The 4,918-nt window shown below is 38.7% G+C and overlaps 1 long non-coding RNA gene across 1 annotated transcript; it reads left to right on the forward strand.

The window, feature by feature from the left end:
- The first annotated feature begins 2,556 nt into the window (after positions 1-2,556).
- LOC148183667 (uncharacterized) lies at positions 2,557-4,510 on the forward strand. The gene is made up of 3 exons (XR_015773403.1): positions 2,557-2,670; positions 3,363-3,452; positions 4,423-4,510. It is a non-coding gene; the product is annotated as an uncharacterized LOC148183667 (long non-coding RNA).
- Positions 4,511-4,918: the final 408 nt, after the last annotated feature.

Consider the following 4,918-nt stretch of genomic DNA (forward strand, 5'->3'; position numbering starts at 1 on the left):
AAATACTGAAATATAAGGGGAAGGTCAGGAAAAAAAAATGCTTAAAAAATTAAAAAGCAAAATTCAGATTCCTCAAAGAACTTGTGGACAAGGTGAAGGGTGCTGCTCTCTTCAGATATGGAACAGAAAGTCTGTAAAGCAGTGGCAGTGACTCTTCCCAGCTCTACTTGCTGGCCTCCATATTAAGATTTATTGTTTAATATCTGTTACAGACTCTATTTAGAACAGTAAATACCCCTTCTCCTCTTGTCTCTTCACTAACCTGGCCAGATGAGGCTCTCAATGACAGTTTGGCATGAATTTTGACCAGTGAACATTCCCTTGCTAAATAAAATCAATTGATGGTGTCTCTGTGCTGATCATGAAGTCTGTTCCTCAGATAATGATACGTTTAGCATACAATCACTGTTTACATCTCCTCCTGGGCTATTTTTAATTGGGAGTGTTTTAATTAGCAGCCTTCCAGTACCTAGAGGGGCTCCAGGAGAGCTGGAAAGGAACTTGGGACAAGGACCCAGAGGGCCAGGACAAGGGGAAACTGCTTCCCACTGCCAGAAGACATGGTTAGATTGGATATTGGGAAGAAGTTCTTCCTTATGAGGGTGGGGAGGCCCTGGCACAGGTTGACCAGAGAAACTGTGGCTGCCCCTGGATCCCTGTAAGTGTCTAAGGCCAGGCTGGATGAGGCTTGGAGCACCCTGGGCTAGTGGAAAGGGTCCCTGCCCATGGCAGGGGGTAGAATGAGATGTTTTCTTTCAACCCAAACCATTCCAGAATTCCAGGATTCTATGATTGTTTCTATGAATGTCAATCTCTTCTCTGTGCATTTTAAACCCATTTTTTTTGGCAAGTCTCTTCTGAAAGAAAATACCTCCTATATCACCCAGAACTGCTTAGAAATGACATTTTTCTTGTCAGCAGAATTGGTGGTGGACTCTCACTGTGGTAAGCATAGTAAGGGAACACATGGTAAAAATAGAATTTGCATTTTAAAATATTGTGGAACTGATGAAAGCTTTACTCCTGAGATTAATTTGTGAGTATGTAGTTGTTATTTTTCCCCAGAAGTTGTGCAATCCTGTGGCCAGACTATTACTCACCTACTTTCTATGCTGCTCTGCGTTCATGTGTTAAGGTTGGCTCCATGCTGTGTTCCACATGTAGTTAGGATGGATCCTTGGATCTTTTGGAAAACAACCAAAGGAAAAAAAAGCATCTAGACCTCTGTACTGAGTCTTCTGTCTGGCCTGTTTATGCAACAGGGTCAATAAAAGCTAATTGAGATTGGCCTTTTGTTGCCCCACTTCTCCTGCTTTTCCGATGTGTCCCTCACCAAATGTAGGTTACATTTATCTCCAGTTGTCAATGTTGGTTTGCCACTGCTGGCTCTAAATCAATAAAAATACACCAGTATTTTCTGTGTCCCCATTCCCTGGGGTGTCATGGGCCTTGGAGATCCTGCCACATCAGAAACTATACTGGGAGCTGGTACAGAGCACAGGGCATGCTCAGGGAATGAACAGCAACCTGGAGTAGATTAATTCTCTACCTAATACCATTAATAAAAAACTCCTTTGGATGACTGAAGTCCTATTTTCCCAAAATGCAGCACTTTTTCCCTGTGTGCCATTAAACACCAGACACCATTAAATTAATATCATGTTAATATAAGGATTTTAAAATCACAGAATCACAGAATATCCTGAGTTGGAAGGGACCCACAAGAATCATAGAGTTCAATATGTTTTAAAAATGACAGAATCATTGATTCCATTTAATAATGTCACAATGATTTTCAGTCTTTTATTTCTTGATAAATTTGTATTTATTAGTGATAGATTAAACAACTTCCCAGTTGCTTTGCTTCCCTTAAGAGTCCCTGCTTAAAGGCTCTTAAGGTACAATACTAGCTAGCAATGAGGGAACACATAGGTATCATAGCACTGTTATTTCCTACTAAATTGTCACTGGTTCCATGAGAAATTATTAACATGGATAAACCTTTCCTTGGAACGCTGTCTCTTATTACTGTTTAATGTTAAAAGTAGCAAACTGACTTAGAACTTCCTGAGCTCCAGTGATGGGCTTAAACCTTCATTTTACAAGATTATAGGCCTAGATTTGCAGTGGGGTTTGTTTGCCTTGCTTCTCTTCATTCTTGAAAGTGTACCTGATAAGACACAGGTTGCCCACAGGTCCCAGTGTAAATGCTCATCTATACATTACTCTCCCATAATCAGTAGCAAAGCATTTGTATTTTGATTCCATGCACTCCATGTTTTCTGTGGCCCCTTAGGGGCTAAATCTCACTCACTTTGATAGAACCCTTTTTTCCTCTTTAGTCCCCAGTATTTACTGTGAGCATACAATGATGAGATTTGGTGATTCTTTGATGCAAGCCCTGTGAAACTGAAGATTTCTTTGGGAAATATACAGTGCAAATTTTTGGTTAACTCTGCTGGCCTGAGTGTGCTAGGGCTGAGGAGGAACAAATACTGATGTTGCTCAGATGTTTATCTAGATGGTCATCTTATTCACAGAGGTTTTTCTCTGTAGCCCTCCTGCACTGAGCTGACAACCTGGGAATCCTTTGCAGGCCAACTGTCAGCAGTCAGACAATGGATATCAGAGCTTCTGAAATGCTGTTGCTCAGTTGTGTTTGCTGACCTGGTAATGTATGAGAACATTTTGTTTGCACCTACTTGAGGAACTAGAAATATTGGCCTTTTCCAGGCCTTTCACTCTTTCGGTTGTAAATAGAAATACAGTCAGTGTCATCTGCAAATTGCTTCCTTGTGCTGGGTCAGATTCAGTATCCAAACCAGTCAACTTAGCATGAAAATCTGTGGAGTTTAATCTTAAATGTTGGATTGTTCTGTTTTTCATGTTCGTAGTATTATTTAGAGGAAGGAGGGGACAATGCAAAAGGCAAATGGAACAGCAAATGCTGTCTGGATCAAGCATTTGAATTCTTTCAGCTGCATTCTTTCCCCCAAACTTGTGAAGATTTGCATGTGTATATAGCTCTTTTTCTCTGTTCTTATATTCCAGGCGTAGATGAAGCATAGGAAGGGAAGAATCCTAGCAGTAGCACCCACAGCTACCAAGTGTTTTGATGACATTGAGGCAAGCTTTCAGTTTCACTGGAACATAACTCTTGCAGCTGTGGAAGTATAGACAGGAGCGGAACTCAATGGCCTGCTTAAGAGAATTAACCTTTGCCTGCATTTCCTGGGCAACACAGATAAGGAAAGGAATAGCTGCCATGCTTAGAAAATGAGTTTGTTGTATTCATGGGGAAAATTGCTCTAGCAAAATCTAAATGACTATCAAGCAATAATTTTATTTTTTTTTTATTCTAGTTTTCTTTTCAGACCCCACTGAAACCATGTACACAGAGAAGAATAAACATAGTGGAATAAATACACACATAGAAGAATAAACAAGCCCAGGTGGGAAAGTTACTCTGAAGTAAGACAATTTACCAAGTGGACACCCCTAGCCATTCCTTAGGTAGTTTGATTCTGGCACAGAGGAAGGTATTTACCATGTACAAGGATTGAGTCCTCATGGGAATTTAGATGCACTTAGAAGAACACCAGTTCTGTTGTTTGAATGCATTCTTATTAGAGATAGACAATTCAATGTCTGCCCAAAATATTTGTCTTTTGACAGGTTCATAGTATTTTATGATCAAACTAAAACAAACAATACTGAAGAGTGGGGGAAGAGGATCTTTTTGTTGTTACTTATTCCTCATCTCAATAAGGGTCTTGCTAAGGGTCCTACTTATTTTGTTTTTATACGCATACACATATATGTATGTTGTTTTATACAATTTTAAACTAATATATTTGTAAATCCTGGTCAGTAAGTAGAAATAACAAAAGCTGTTAGAAATGTTGCCATTTCAGTGGAGCTCCTGTAAACATTTCACCACTGGCAAGCACTTGCTGATCCGTACTTTAAGATAATTTCATTATTTTTGTTTGTTTGATTCTAACCTTTGGTTTGTTTTTAACCTTTCCTAGAGTATTTTTAGTAATTTTAATTACTGTTCCTAGACTAAAATCAGCTTCTGTCCTCATTTTCCTTAAATAAATTGTCTTTTCCAAAAGAGCATCATAAAATAGATGAAAACAGGTTCCAGTGCCTAAAGACTTACAGAGAAGTAAAGGATTTGGCAAGGAGATTGCTATAAAACTGCTTATCAATTTGTACTTTCTGATTACTCTCCCAACTCTCCCTTCATTTTCTATGAAATGCTCTGTGAGCCAATGCCCGAACTTTCTTCAGGTGAAACAGAAGTGCAGAATTCTCCTGGTTTGACTTCTATAGACTCTATTTATTGTCTGATTTCTTATAATAAAGTGGAAGATAAAGAAAAACCTGGTGCTTCCTGTTGTCTGCTGTTGATTTCAGATTGTGTAACCCAACCGAGAAATGGCAGTGCTGCATGATTTGGAAACCTCCAAGAAAAAAATTCAAACCTTTAGTGTGTCTGATGGACTAAGATGAGAAGATTTATTATATGTACTCTCTTCTTGGGCATTGCAGTTTGTGGCTAAGGGTCCCTGAAAAATCTTCTACAGAAACATGGATGAAGTGCTCCTGGTGCAATCTTTTACTCTCCTGTGTAGCTTTTTATGATAAAACAACTGTTTGAAGGTGAACTGGATTGTCTTATGTGTGTTATATTTGTATATCTGAATTTTTAAATATTATACTTCTTGCATTCTTGCATTTTCCCTTGCCTTCCCTCTACTTTTTTTTTTTTTTTTTTCTGTTTTGGATGAGGCTTGCAGGATGATGTTTAGATCTCTTACATATTTTCCTTTGCATGTTTTTCTTTTCACACCATTACTTTTACAGAAAGTATTGGAAAGAGAGTTGGAAAAGGACTTTTCAGGAAAAGAGA

Source organism: Pseudopodoces humilis, chromosome 10 (genome assembly GCF_049639895.1).
Source record: "Pseudopodoces humilis isolate 2021_Gansu_Grassland_sample_001 chromosome 10, ASM4963989v1, whole genome shotgun sequence".
Classification (NCBI taxonomy): domain Eukaryota; kingdom Metazoa; phylum Chordata; class Aves; order Passeriformes; family Paridae; genus Pseudopodoces; species Pseudopodoces humilis.